Source organism: Pinus tabuliformis, chromosome 4_2, assembly GCF_031772625.1.
Source record: "Pinus tabuliformis cultivar Carrire ecotype Pingquan chromosome 4_2, CPIR1, whole genome shotgun sequence".
NCBI lineage: Eukaryota > Viridiplantae > Streptophyta > Pinopsida > Pinales > Pinaceae > Pinus > Pinus tabuliformis.
In genome coordinates, this window is record NC_142304.1 from 926,848,712 (window position 1) to 926,864,865 (window position 16,154).

Genomic DNA, 16,154 nt, shown 5'->3' on the forward strand with positions numbered 1-16,154 from the left:
ATTGTACCCGTTTGGACCTGTGTCGTCCCACCAGTTGGCGATTGTGGTTGAGTCACAGGGTCAAGGGGCTGTTGCATTACAACCTCAGAAATTTGAGGTTGACATACAACAGGCAACATTTGAACTTGTGACACTGTCACAATAACCGGTGTAGTAGGTATATTTGACATAGGTACGCATTGTTGCATCGAATACACAACCCTTGGTTGTTGGGGTAGTATAGGTACCCAACCACTTGATGTAACTCCAGTATAACCTGAATACTGTTGTGAACTCCCGTATGGATATCCTCCCGAAGGGGTTAATGAAAGGGCATACTTCCCCCCATACGGTGGTAATCTGGAACTCAAGGGGATTGTCTGCCCTTGGGGACTGGATTGCCCAAATTGACCTCCAAATGGATCAATTTGTCGAGTTTCAACATAAGAGTTGCCGGATATTATTCCGGAGGAACAAATAGGAACGGACCATACTGTCGAAATAGCCCCTGGATGGGCTCCTTCTAGCGGTTGTGAGCTAGTCGGGACAGATGGTACGCCGGCAAACATTGTCGGAGTGACGGCAGGGAGTTCTACTGTCGCCGTGTCAGTCGACACAGTCCTAGATGTTGACGGTTGTTCAGACATTTTGAGTCTATCCAAAAGATTACCTAACGATTCTATAGGAACTTCTGTTGGTGGTGGACCAACTTCTGATGCCGAAGGAAATAGAGTGACCCCTACTCCAAAATGTGTTGGGGTACTTGCTTGCGGATCTTCTACAATTTCCTCTATCGCAATCAAACCAGGTGGAAGGGGAAGACCGTCAGGTCCGTAAAATATTTTTGGTGCCGAAGAAGGGGTTGAATCGACAGCGACAGATGTTTGAGGAGCAAGACTCTTCGAACCGGTTACAGATGGAACTGGTTCAGTAACACAAGTATTTTCTCTCAAACTAGGATCAGTATCACTATCCCTCTGTGGTTGTTGAACTTCTTCTGTAGAGGCAGGGTTTCCAAAAATGTTTGGAGTAACCGGAATCTCGGATGTTGTTGGAACACTTGTTCTAACTTTAATAGGAGATTTCGAACCGGCTAAACGAGTTCGCTTTGTCCGTACTGTTTTCGATTCCGGAGACAAAGACGGTTGACTCGTAAGCCTCCGCGAACGACGGGGTTTCAATTGACTTTCTTCCACGATTGCAAATTACTCGATCAACTAAAATACAAAAGGGGAAAGTGTGTTTCCGAATTAAATTAATTTTTAGACGCTTTAGACACAACTTGTTTTTTCAATTTTAAAGAGTCGAGAAAAAACAAAAGATGACTCTAGTCTCCTTCGATTTTTAATGAGCCTGAAGTGACAAGTGCTCAGATGGACCTTTTCTGTTAAGGAGTCTGAAAAGGAACGAAAGGGACTGCTCTGGAGTTCTAGGTAGAGGGTGTGCCAAACCAATCGCAAAACCGCAGAATACTTTTTAGGGTACGGGCGGTCAATCTTCCCGAATGCTGTGTTCAGTGCATTGCGATTAGTAGGGCGGCTGACATGGCTTCCTATGGATAAAGGTTTTATGCCTATAGGGTTCTCCCAATATATACTCAACGGTACGTGGGAGCACAATCCGTACTGGCACTTATCGTCTCTCAGGAGGAATCACCCAACCATCAGTGAGGCCAACAGTTACCAGGTTTTACGACACCAGAACACGTCTCTAGCCTAGACCTCTATGTTGTGCGTTAAGTTACAAAGCGTTGTTAAGTTCATTCAATTTATTTTAGGTTGATCTTTCTTAGAAGTTTGCCTTTTTTGGATCACCACGAGATGTAGATACAATTCCTAAATGCAGTCTAAAGATGATAAGCAAGCTTTTATCTCTTTTCAACAATGAAAATCCTAGCTACAAGGGGAAAATAAAGACACAATCTTTTCTCAAAGAGCACAGAGCACACTGTAAATGCACTTTTCCTAAATCAAATCATGCAAACTGTCAAAATGCAAATGCACTTGTGCATGTATTTGTTTTCACTTTCTTAATATTGATGCCTAAAAAGAAAGTTGTTGTACAAATTTGAATTCGATTTCAAGTGAAAATACAAACAAGCTCCTTTTTGAAATCAAAAAGACGATTATGACACTTTATGATTTTGAAGTAAACACTTGTTTCGACACTAGAAATTCACAAATTCAAACCAAAAGACAAAAGTAAAAGCATAATCAGCTGTCAACAGCAAACAAACTTACTCCTAAGATCAAAACAACACTTATGACAGGTCTAGATCTAAGGGCGACAGTATGACTAGTTTACTTTTGTAATGGGAAACTGCAAATGATGTAACAAATACACAAAAACAAATACAGTTTCTTTTATACAACTTAGGCGGAATTGAGGCAAAGAAAAGGGGTTTTCAGATAGGTACACACACTGATAACAGGCTGCAAAAATCAGAGATAAAACTGAACAAAATGAAGCAAAGAACCACAGCTACACAGGGCAAAGGCTGATCAACGCACCTGTTGCACAGAGAAACTGAATTGCAGCGTAGGTAGCCCTCTCGGGACCTGCATTGAAATGCAAAACCTCTTCACAGAGCCTGCACTGAAGCAGAAATGAGAATTGTCTCTGGGTTCTGGGTCACGGTTTGCAGTTTAATCTATGGTTTTTGGCCGGATAAAAGCTATCAACAAGGTACAATCAGAGGGATGATTTAAAGGAGGACTAAGAGCTATCACAAAGGGCAATTAGAGCATTTGTGGATCAGCTGTTCAGATCATAAACAGGCCCAGTGAATGGACTAGAGTAGCAGATCTCTACTTTGCATTTGTAAATGGCAAATGCAGTTCGATTCGGCACTCCTGAGTTTATGAGATGAACAACAATAGAAACACAAATAAACTAACTAGATACGGTCCCCAGCGGAGTCGCAAATTTGTTGTTGGGAAAAGTATCTATTCAGAACGCCCCTATCCCACTCTAAGGTGTGATAGTGCCTTAGCAACAAACAAGGAAAACTATTTTCGTATTCTTCTTTATGAAATGTAAACGAAGAGGAAGGATGTAACTAACCTGTGTCTTTCGCTAGTTTGTTGATCCACTCGCTCTCCTCTTTGTTCGCTTCCCACTGCCTGCTCCCTTACTGGCCCAGCTTCAACAAGTTCCTGCAAGATCACAGAAGAGGAAAACTACACAAAAGACATAGATTTACATTCATAACTAGCTTAGGATCAGATTTAAGCTAAACATGCAAATATAACAAAGCATCATTGATATACAAGCATATAGGAGAAACTCAAATAGTTTTATTGATATGATAAGAAAGTCTAAGAGGAGATACAACCAAGTGAGTCCCGATCCAGCATCTACCTCCCAGCAAAGGAATCCCTTCCTCTCCTCCAACAAAGCATAAATCACCCAATGCACTAATCTCAATCTCAAACCAATAGCAATTCTCTGCAAAGTACAAAATTCCAGCTTCTGGATCTCTGGGATGAGGGATCCATTTATAGATGTAAGCAGAGAGGATGAGTCAGCTTATGTTTTGACTTGTGGCTTCTCTTTGTCAGTTCTTGCTTCCACTTGGAGGCTGAGAGCCTCTTACTCATCCTTGGTCGAAATCAGTGAGGCAAGTGTCATTGAGGAAGATTCTGGAAGCTTCCATTGTCTGTCCACCTCGTTGAATGACTTTGCCATTTGTCATTTCCCGCTCAACGCACCCTGGTAGTGCATTCACCTGCGTTGCAACGCACCTAGCCAGTGTATTTGGGTGCTTTGCAACGCAGGCAGCTAGTGGACTAGTTTTGAGTAGTTTTTGGTGGAGAACTTTTGGGAGAAGCTGTCATTGGTTGACCTTGTTCTTTTAGGGGCAGGAACAACACTTTTAGGGACTTTGGATCCCTTGGATTATGGACATTTCATGCTCAAAGCTGTAAGGCACAAAAATGTCTATAACAGGTGGTACATCTCTATTTACTTCAGGTTAAGGTTCAGATGGAATTGTGTGATATGAGGATGGGGTTCTAATGGAACCGTGTCTCTCAATGGATTTTCACCTTCTAGATCTCTTTGTTCATGAGCTTCCCTCTCAAGAGACTCCAATGGAATGGCGTCTCCTAAGCGATTATCATTTTTAGGGTCTTCTTCTAGATGGGACTCATCCTCTGGGGACTTCATAAAATTAGTGCCCACTGGTTGATTTTTATCCTCCAGGGTTTCTTCTTGTTAAAGCCTCAGATTTCTACTGCTCCAACATGGGGGATAACCACCCGGTCCGGACCTTAAGACAACTCCTTTTCCATTTAAAGTGGTGGCTCCAAATGGGGATGATGGGACCATTTTCCTAGTGTGGGTTTTAAAATGAGAGTGGGTGGTTTTCAAGTGATTCCAGTAAGGATAGTGATAACTAAATGGCCTATTCCATCATGATTATCTCTAGCTAACTTAATCTAATATAAACTCGGGTATTATGTGCGATATGCGATCTAAAATGAGATCTATTTGACATGTGATAATAAAAATCAATCACACATTAAACAGAGGTGATAACGTGTAAAGATAATTTCTTTGACTGAATAATTAGTCAAAGAAATGTATAAACTATATTGCATATATCTGATGATTATATATGAAAATAAACAATTTTAGCTAGGCATCATACAAGAGTGCAATTAATGCTTAACATAAAGAACATATCTCATATACAATTCATGAAAATGAAGTGTTATCACTAGTTAAACAGAAACAAAACTAATCATACAAGATAGAAGCGCCATATGTGTAAAGTTCTACTCATTTGACAAATAACACAGATCAAATCCTTTCTTGAGATCAACTTCCAAGTATACAATAGTGCATCAACAAAGTAAAGTAGTTTAATCTTTAAAAGGAACAACCATGTTCCATAATTTCATCAAGGCATTCACAAACATACATAAGTGCATTCTTTACAAATGTTTTTGATAAAATTTTGGACCCTTCTCTAAATGCATGAGAAGGGTATAAATACTATTCTAAATAATGTTCAAAAATATATTATACAAAAATTTGAGGAGGTTTCAAACAACCTTCCTCCTAACTAGTTAACTAACTCTAAAAATAAAAGTGACTTGATGAGTAGAGGTTATGATGATGACTTGTTATCTGATAGCTTCTCTTTCAAATCGCATATATCGGCCATCGGTTTGACTTGAGGAGGTGCCCAAAATTGTGTTCTGACCTGTCGTGTGAAAATAACATTTGTGAGAGGTGGCATCATCCACTGAGTTGAATGGAGTGAGCAGTTAACAGTCATGATTTGGCTGTGTGGCTTGACAAGGTATTGCCAATACACCTCCTAGTTAGTCTTTGCTAACTTTGCGATCACTTCCCTTTGGATTTCCACTCTTTCTTCCAGTTTTTATGCAAGTCATTTAAATCAGGAAGTATTTTTAGGTTGCCTTCTTTCACCAGATTAGTGGCATGCAATGTGTGGTTTACTACTTTTACTATGTTCTTCGACACCCCTGCTTCTCTTGCCAGTGCTAACTCAACTTGCTTGATCCTTGCATCCCAATCCGTGAATAGAATATCCTTATGTGTCTCCTCGATCTCAGGAATATTAGCCCTCCATCCCTCTTATGCTTCTTGCCACTTGATGAATTGTGAAATCCTTGTGTTTAGATTAGTAAACTCAGTTCTTTGGTTAACCACCTTATTTGTTAGTTGGTCAATAGTGATCAGATAAGCAGCAATATATGACATATTTTGGAAAAGTTGTTCTTTCTATTTTGATAGGAGGGAATTTAACTCTAGTGCCTCTTTCATGAATTCCTCGACAATAGGGACATCTTCATATTTTTCCATGGCCTCTTGCAATTTCTAAACTTACATGTTCTTCGCAGAAATGTCTACTTCATGGCTTATATTTAACACTTCCATATTCTGTTGCAATTGAGCGATTTGTTCTGCAACTTACTGGTTCACATTTTCTTTTTCAACTTGCAGCTGTTGCTCAAGCTGTGTTATTTTCTTGTCCTTTTCCCTTAACAAAATAGATATTTTGGTGGCTTTATCCATGGTGGAAGTTGCATATGCTCTTGTAAACTGTGACAATCTAGTCAAATTTTCAGCTGAGTTGGAAGGAATATCCTTCCATACTATGTCCATCAGCTCATTCCCAAGTGGGATCTCGGGTGTCTCTATCCTTCTTCTTTTCCTTTGTCTCCTTATTGCAACCTTGTGAAGTGGTCTATAGAACAAATCTAAAGGAGGAATTTCAGTCACCTTTAGGACAATTTCTGATGTGGGCAAAGCAGGAATGATTTTTGTTTAGTGTGAACTTGTCACTTGCTCATCCATCATCTCAGACTCTGTAATTTTCTAGGTATGCAGAGGAGTGTGATATTCTGTGTTTTCCTAAGAATCTGTTGCCTTAGGAGTGTCTTATAGTTTTTTATTTATTAGGTCCCACTCCTACTACAAACTACTTTTTTTGATCTCAGAACCAGTATCTTTAGTTTGGTTGCTCATAACCTACTTTTCAGCTGACCTCCTGCTAGATTCCGCTGTATTCTTGGTGTCTTGGGCCTTCCTAGTATCCTCTACTTTCCTTGTATCCACTTGAGACTCTATGTTAGAATTTTTCCCTTTCTATTGATAGTGACACTGGGTGTAGGTTTGTCCTTAGTTTTTAACAAATGCAACATAATTATTTCGAGCCTTTTGTTTCTGAATTCCTGAAATCTTTCAAAATCTTTAGGACTCATATTTTCCCTTTCCCACTCAAACGCTTGTTTGAATGATTCAGCTGACTGTAAAAGGTATTCAAAATTATTAGCCTCATGGTTAAAGGGCTTGATCTTCACTGTAGTAGTAATATTATGTGTGATTTTGTCTAGATCAAATGGCCTTTTCGACAGAGTATGGAGCCTGAGGCTCTCTAGGCTTACTGATTCCTTGGTCGCATGGTTAAAATTTTATAATGAAAAGAAACCGCATCGAATGGGAAAATATGGCCACAATGAGTTTTTGTTGTCTTTTAGGGTCTTGGTCAAGCCTTTTCCCATAGCCTGGCGGGCTAGCTATTTCTCTTTCTAATAGTTTATCAGAGACATACAAAGGGAGGACATGTGGGTCCATTGTAGTGCCAAAAACCCTGATATAGGTAAACCATTATTCAATAAAATACTTGCCTACTACAAGAAGGTCTGTAGCAACTTCTTTGGAAAACCTCGGGGCTTTCTTATTAAAAATCAATTGATTCAATGGAAACATAACAACATGGCATATTTTATAAAAATGGGGTATATAATGGGATTCCCAAATCTGTTTATGGCTGAGATGGATAGGGTAGGGGTCCTACAAAGTCAATTTCAAACCCATGATTGGAAATTTAGTGTAGAAACAGATATCATCCATGATGTATGCACTGAAATAGAATGGAGGAAGGTTCTCTATGGAGGCAGATCTCTTCTGACGATACTCAGAGATGGCAGTGGCTAGGTTATCAGAGAGGATAGTGGCCCAATTCATAATCTGGGAATTGACACAGGCATCAATCAAAGGAATCCATTCTATGGAAAACTTAGCATTGTTAGGTAATCCATATAGCCTACATAACATAGTATTTTCATAGTTGTATGGGTTTGCTAAGGAGGCTATATGATACATACCTGTTTTATGAAATTTGAACTTTTTCTCTAGTACCCTCCAGCCTTGGATCATATTGAAAGGTTCTTCATTTTTCTTTACAAAGTTGGCGAGGTATGAGTTGTCATATATGTCCTGACGGTCAGGTATATGGTGTTGGCATTATGACATAGGTTTGGCACTATGACACAGGTGTTTTCCTTGATGGCAACTCACTCAAATGACAGATCACAGTTCAGGGTTTCAGAATGAAGGAAAAAGATATATACGCAGGTTCCTCTTAACCAAGTCGTGTATACACACGAGATCACCAATCAAAAGGCACGTATACATAAGCACGCACTTTCATGCAAGGAAAAGTGTGTACATGTGGGAAAACTTATTTTTTGGTCCATGGTATTTAGTCCTTGGTATTTGGACCTATGGTTTTGGACCATGATATGTCGTCCGAAGTGTTGAACCCAGGTATTGGGTCCATGGTATTGATTATTTATGGTTTTGTGCCATGGTATTGAGTAAGGCCTAAGACTATAAAAGGGGAAGGATATCTTGAGGCAAAGGCATTCACTCAAGTATTGAATATCTTATGAAGAGCAAGATCTAGAATACTAGTTATTGGGTTATGGTGCATAGCTAGATCTGAACCAAGGAGGAACCTGAGCGCTAGAAGAAGGATAAGCTCTATTGATGGGTCAAGATCTTAAGGCTTGAATAGTAGTATCTTTGTGTGATTTGATCTGTTATACTTGGCGCATGAATTGATCTATAAATCTGATGATCTGGGTATTACTAATGTCTAAATAACTGAAAAGGGTAAGATTATCTTTTATAGATCTGTACGCAGGTTTAGTGAAGCAAAGGCATGTATACACGCTAGTTTGGTAATTAAAAATAGCATATACGCAGGTTGACCTTAATACAACAACATATTGAAGTAGCGTACATCTCATGAAATATGTTTTAGCTACTTCTGTTTATTGCTGCAGTGTTTTGGGTTTAGGATTGGTTTCTGGTTACTGTCAATGTATTCTGGTTACAACATTCAGAGAAGTAATTGTTTGATTCAGTTTTGATTGAAGCAAAGGAGATTGGTTGATGCAGATGTATTTGATTTTTGATTATTGTCATTGATGGATCCAGTCTGAAAATTTATGAAGCGTGGTCCCTGGAAGAAAGGAGAAGGTTGTATCCTTCTATAGGTCAACACCTACTTACTAGTACATCAGCTAGTACAAGAGCTAAGGGGGTTGTAGCTCCCTTCCAGGGGAAGCTGGAAAATGAGAGAAGGTTGTAGCCTTCTACAGGTAGAAGCCTGTGTACTGGTATAAGACTGCACCAATACAGATTCATTGTAAAAATAAGTTTCTAATTGAAAGAAGATAGAGACGAATTGCAGCAAGTGCTTTTCACCCACATTGGGTTTCCACCTTATATCTTGTGTTCTTGTGTGTGATTGTCTATTTTGTTTTACTGTTCCTGGTTACTGTTTATATGGTTCTGACACATAGATTAATGATCAACATTTGAAGAATAAATTAAATTATAAGTCTGCAAGTTATACACGAGTTTCCTTAACTGCAGTTACGTATATACGCCGTTTCTACTAACTGAAGTAACGTATGAAAATATGATTATGAAATGAAAAATAATTGACTTGATAATACTGATTCACCCCCCCTCTCATTATTATTTCCACAATTGGTATCAAAGCAGGTCCTTCAGAAGAAGCTTGATCGCTTGAAGGAAGATCTATCATCATGAGCAACTACGAAAAAGAGGCATCGATCAGGCCACCAATCTTTGATGGGAGCAACTTCGTCTATTGGAAGGTAAGAATCACAACCTATCTTCAATCTCTTGATACAGAAGTTTGGGATATTGTGGAAGCAAGATACACATTTCCATCAAAAACTCCTACAGATACGGCTGGTAAGAAGCAGTATGAAACAAATGCAAAGGCTGTCAATACTCTATTAGGGAGTTTATCTCAATCAGAATTTGTCAAGGTTATGCAGCTCAAAACCGCAAAAGAAATATTGGAAAAGATTGTTCTGAGCTATGAAGGAGATGATTAGGTAAAACGTGCAAAACTACAAAATCTCATAAGTCAATATGAAAATCTCATAATGTACAATGATGAAAGTGTGGCTAATTATTTCTTACGTATAGATGAGATTGTTAATCATATGAAAAACTTGGGTGAAGAGATAAAAAAAGTTACTTTGGTTGAAAAGGTTCTAAGATCTTTGTCTTCTAAGTTTGAATCAAAAGTCTCTGCCATAAAAGAAAAACAGGATGGATAGAGTATTACCATGTCACAGCTGCACATAATCCTAACTGCTTTCGAAATGAGAAAAGGGGGACCATCAGATAGGAGAGAAGCCACATTCAAAGATTCAGGAAAAGGAGATTACAATGAGTCAAGACATATTTCAGAAGGAGAGGAAGAATCAAACTTTGTCAAGAACCTTCAATGGGATTTTGGAAGATTCAGAGGTAAGCTACCTTTCAATGCTTTGCTTGTGGAAGAGTCGGTCCTATGCAGCCAAGTGTCCTCATAAAGATAAGCTTGATAAAGGTAAGGAACAAGTTAGATGGAATAGAAAACAAAATGTAAGTAAGAAGAGCTATTCTACACATGGAGACAGTGATGGATTTTCAATTAGTGATGAAGATGAACAATGTAATGATTAGAGACTTTTGATGGCTTTTGAAGATGATGATTTCTTGGATGCTGTAGATGAAAATGATCTCTATGAAGAAATTTCTAAACTTAAAATCTATTTAGAAGGAAAGAGTATGATCATAGATACTCTAGCATTCCAACTTGCTGAAAGGGAAAAACACAATGAAAAGTTAGAATGTGAAATTGTGGGACTTAGAAAAGATACTGAGAAAACAAAAGCTCTTAATCTTATATTTTCTAAAGGATCTGAAACTTTAGATGAGATTATCAAAGTGCAGCATTCTCCACTAATCAAGATAGGTCTTGGATATACTGAAGAAGCATCTCAAGCACAGAAGCCATCCACCTCCAAAATTTATTTTGATGTAGCAAGGAGAAGTGAACAGGTTGACAATCAACAACAAAGGCATAAAGCAGATCAACATGTAAATTAGGGTTAATCTACCTCAAGGATGAAAAGAGATCACCAAGTACATCAGGGACAATCTACTTCAAGGATGAACAGAAGCTACAACCAACCGCAGGTAAATCATTCTCAAGTTTCCTCAAGAATGAATGTCTAAGGAAACTACAATCACCTGGATGGAAGGTTTGGTAATTGCAGGAATTTCTTCAATGGCTAATGTTTCTCTTGTCATAAATTTGGACACAAAGCAGCTCAATGTGTTACCTACAAGACCATCATGACCAGAGAAGCACGAAATCAAAGGAGTTTGATTGGAATCATGACAAGAACCTACAATAACTTTTCTGCTTTTGAAAATGAAATAGAATGTTCTATTTGTAACAACTTCGGTCATGAAGATTATGAATGCAGGAGTAGGTTTCGGAAAACAACTCAGAAGGAGCAAGCTTCATTGAGTCCCAAAACATGGAGAAAGAAAGAACCGCAACTAGAAAGATGTGGTATAGCCTTATATGCTGAAGGACAGGAAAATCAGTGGTACATCGAAAGTGGATGCTCAAAACATATGACAGGTGATAAAGAAAAACTTCAGTCATATAGTGCCTTAGAAAAGGAAAGGAAGGTATCATTTGGAAATGACACCCCTGCATTCATAAAAGGTAAAGGTTCTATTATTTTGAAAGAAAAAGTAAAATCTAGCAATGTTATGTATGTTGATGGCTTAAAACATAATCTATTGAGTGTCAGTCAAATGTGTGATCAAGGAAATGAGGTAATATTTCGATCAAATGGATGTATTGTTCATGAGCTTGATACAGGAGAAACAATGATCAAAGGCATAAGAACTCCAAATAATTTATACATACTCAAGGGAGGACAACAACAATTCTATCTAAGCAAGAATGATGAACACTGGCTATAGCACAGAAGATTGGGGCATCTAAGCTTCTCTCAGATAAGGAAAGCATGCAAATATCAGGCAGTTCGTGATCTCCCTAACATCAGAATTCCAGACAATACAATATGCAAATCATGTCAGTTCAGTAAGCAAACCAGAACTAACTTCCCTGAGAAGGAAGGATCAGTGAGTAAGCCACTTGAACTTGTCCATACTGATGTATGTGGTCCATCCAGGAAAAGGTCACCTCGAGGAGAAGAATACTTCATATTGTTCATTGATGACCTTTCTAGGATGTGATGGATAGGACTTCTGAAGCATAAAGATGAAGCTTTCGAAAAGTTCAAAGCATTCAAAGCCTTGGTTGAAAACGAATCAGATCACAGAATCAAATGCCTCAGGTCTGACTGAGGAGGGGAATTTACCTCGGAAGCATTTTACAATTTTTGTGAAGAACATGGAATAAGAAGGGAATTCTCTACTGCAAGGACTCCTTAGCAAAATGGAGTAGTGGAAAGGATGAACAGAATGGTTCAACAAATGGCTCGTGCTATGCTTGATGAATCTAGAACTCTCGCAACCTTCTGGGGTGAAGCTCCATTTGCTACCGTTACTATTCTCAACAAGACAAACGTCCGGGTGAACAACACACAAACTCCTCATGAACTTTGGTATGGTAAGACACCTACGGTAAAATACTTCAAATTTTTTTGAAGAAAATGTTACATCAAAAGGACTGATGAAAACCTTGGAAAGTTTGAACCTAGAGTAGATGAAGGCATTCTCCTTGGTTACTCTCCCCAAAGCAAAGGATATAAGTGTTACAATAAAAGACTTAGAAAAATTGTTGAAAGTATTGATGTAGTGGTTGATGAATAAGGAAACATTCCAAGGCAGGTAAAATCCGAAGATTTCGAAGATGATGAGGACTATCATTCAACATCAAATTAGACTAATGATGAAGAAGAAACCTATGCGGCACCAGAAGAACAGAAAAGGGTAGAAGAAAAGACTCCATCTAGGTATGTCTAGAAGAATCATCCAGAAACTCAAATTTTGGGGCAGAAAGAGGAAGGTGTACAAACAAGAGGAACTATTTCAGAAGCTTCAAGCTATCTAGCATTGCTCTCCTCCACTGAACCACGAAATATAAGTGAAGCATGCAAAAATGAATGCTGGGTCAAGGCCATGAATGAAGAACTTGAGTAGATTGAAAATAATAACACTTGGAAGTTAGTTCCTAGACCAAATGATAAGAATGTCATAGGGACAAAATGGATATTCAAAAAACAAGTTGAATGAGAATGGAGATGTTATTAGAAACAAGGCTAGACTTGTTTGTAAAGGGTATGCTCAACAAGAAGGCATAGACTTTGAAGAAACTTTTGCACCAGTTGCTAGACTTGATGCCATAAGAATGTTCCTTGCTCTTTCTAGCTTTCAGGAGTTCAAAGTATATCAAATGGATGTGAAATATGCTTTTCTAAATGGAGACTTAGAAGAAGAAGTGTACATTGAGCAACCAGATGGATTCATCCTTGGAAATGATCCAAAACTTGTATGCAGACTCAAAAAGGCTCTCTATGGCCTTAAACAGGCTCCAAGGGCTTGGTATTTTCGGTTGGACAAATACCTCCATCAACAAGGTTTTTCAAAAGGATCAACAGATAGCAATCTATATATAAAAATTGATAATGATAAATTGCTAATACTTGTTTTGTATGTTGACGATATCATCTTTGGTAGCAATGAAGAAGCCATGAGTCAAAACTTTGCTTTGGTGATGCAGAAAGAATTTGAAATGTCCTTACTTGGTGAGCTCACATATTTTCTTGGTTTACAAGTCCAACAAAACAAGGATGATATCTTTCTATCACAAACCAAGTACCTCAAGCAGATCTTGAAGAAATATGGGATGGAGGATTCAAAACCAGCATGTACCCCTATGGTAACAAGATGCAGCCTCAACGCAAATGATGAATCAATAGTAGTTCATCAACCAACCTATAGATCCATGATTGGTAGCCTACTCTATCTAACAGGTACCCAAACAGACATCATGCATGTAGTGGGAATACTTGGAAGATTCCAAGCAAATCGAAAGGAAGCACATCTTTAGGAAGTTAAGAGGATTTTCAAATATTTTCAAGGAACACAAAACTATGGCCTATGGTATCCTAGAGATACAAATCTCACACTTCATGCATATACAACTGCAAATTGGGTAGGAAGCGTGGATGACAGGAAAAGCACTAGTGGTGGTGCATTCTTTATGGGTTCCAGATTAGTATCTTGGTTCAGCAAGAAACAAAGCTCAACTGCATTATCTACAGCTGAAGCAGAATATGTCGCTGTTGCATCTTGCTACACACAACTCCTTTGGATGATGCAAACATTGCAAGACATTCAAATCACTTGTACTCCACCTATCTCCATTTTTTGTGATAATACAATTGCAGTCAGTATTTCAAAGAATCTAGTCATGCATTCGAAGACCAAGCACATACCTATCAAATATCATTTTCTTCGGGAACGAGTGCTTGAACAAAAGGTCAAATTGGAGTATGTTCACTCAAAGGAACAGGTTGCTAATATATTCACCAAACTGCTGCCCAGGGAGACATTTGAATACCTCAGAAAGAAGCTGGGAGTAGTTGATGCATCATCTTGCTGCCAAAATTATCTATTTCAGAGAATAGTGGTTGTACGTGAGTTTCATGAAGCATATTCGTGTACATGCGCAGGTGTCTGTGGACACAGTCACGTATATTATGGTTTGAAGACAAACAGTGGGGCCAGACTCAGGATGAAAAGAGTCTGATATGGGTTTGACAGAGACCATCTAGCACAGGTTTAGGGGGAGCGTATAATTCTAATAATGCATTGTTGGCATTATCTTAGAAGATCTTGGTTCATTTTCTTTTAGGTGGAACAGGTGCAGAGGGAGATAATGGTTGCTGGTCTTAATGATGATTGACAGATGCTGCTGATGACTACCATAGTCTTGTCTCAGATATTTCGTCTCTATGTCATGTATTTTCTTGTAGTATCAAGGTCATGTAACGGCCTATGTTGGTTTCCCCACTATGCCTGGGATAGATGATGTAATGTTCTTGTTTTATCATGTGTAAAGTTCTGGTGTATCCCCACTTGGTTGGGTGGATGAGTCAATATTGGTATATCCCCACTTGGTTGGGGGATGGATGTATGTATAAGTCTTTGGTGATAGGAAGGTCATTAATGATGTATAAAGTCATGTTTCTTCTTGTAGAACATCTTTTTGCAGACCTTGCCTATAGTCAGGGGAGCATGGACAGCACAGCAGAGCAGAGATTTCAGCATGTACTTAGGGGGAGCATCACCCTTTTCCCTTGATGACAAAGGGGGAGAATGACTTTGAGTGACTTAGGGTTGCCATCAAGTCCAAAGGGGGAGATTGTTGGCATTATGACACAGGTTTGGCGCTATGACACAGGTGTTGTCCTTGATGGCAACTCACTCAAATGACAGATCACAGTTCAAGCTTTCAGAATGAAGGAAAAAGATATATACGCAGGTTTCTCTTAACCAAGTCACGTATACACGCGGGATCACCGATCAAAAGGCGCGTATATGTATGCACGCACTTTCATGCAAGGAAAAGCACATAGATGTGGGAAAACTTATTTTTTGGTCCATGGTATTTGGTCCTTGGTATTGGACCATGGTATCTTGTTCAAAGTGTTGAACCGAGGTATTGGGTCCATGGTATTGATTCCCTATGGTTTTGGACCATGGTATTGAGTAAGGCCTAAGACTATAAAAGGGGAAGGAGATCTTGAGGCAAAGGCATTCACTAAAGTATTGAATATCTTATGAAGAGCAAGATCTGGAATACTGGTTATTGGGTTATGGCGCATAGCTGGATCTGAACCAAGGAGGAACCTGAGTGCTAGAAGAAGGATAAGTTCTATTGATGGGTAAAGATCTTAAGGCTTGAATAGTAGTATCTTTGTGTGATTTGATCTGTTATATTTGGCGCATGACTTGATCTATAAATCTGATGATCTGGGTATTACTAATGTCTGAATAACTGAAAAGGGTAAGATTATATTTTATAGATCTGTACATAGGTTTAGCGAAGCAAAGGCGCGTATACACACTAGTTCTGTAATTAAAAATAGTGTATATGTAGATTGGCCTTAATATAGTAGCGTATTGAAGTAGCGTACATCTCATGAAATATGTTTTAGCTACTTCTGTTTATTGCTGCAGTGTTTTGGGTTCAGGATTGGTTTCTGGTTACTGTCAATGTATTCTGGTTACAACATTCAGAGAAGTAATTTTTTGATTTAGTTTTGATTGAAGCAAAGGAGATTGGTTGATGCAAATGTATTTGATTTTTTATTATTGTCATTGATGGATCCAGTCTGAAAATTTATGAAACGTGGTCCCTGGAAGAAAAGAGAAGGTTGTAGTCTTTTGTAGGTTAACACCTACGTACTAGTACATCAGCTAGTACAAGAGCTAAGGGGGTTGTAGCTCCCTTCCAGGAGAACTTGGAAAACGAGAGAAGGTTGTAGCCT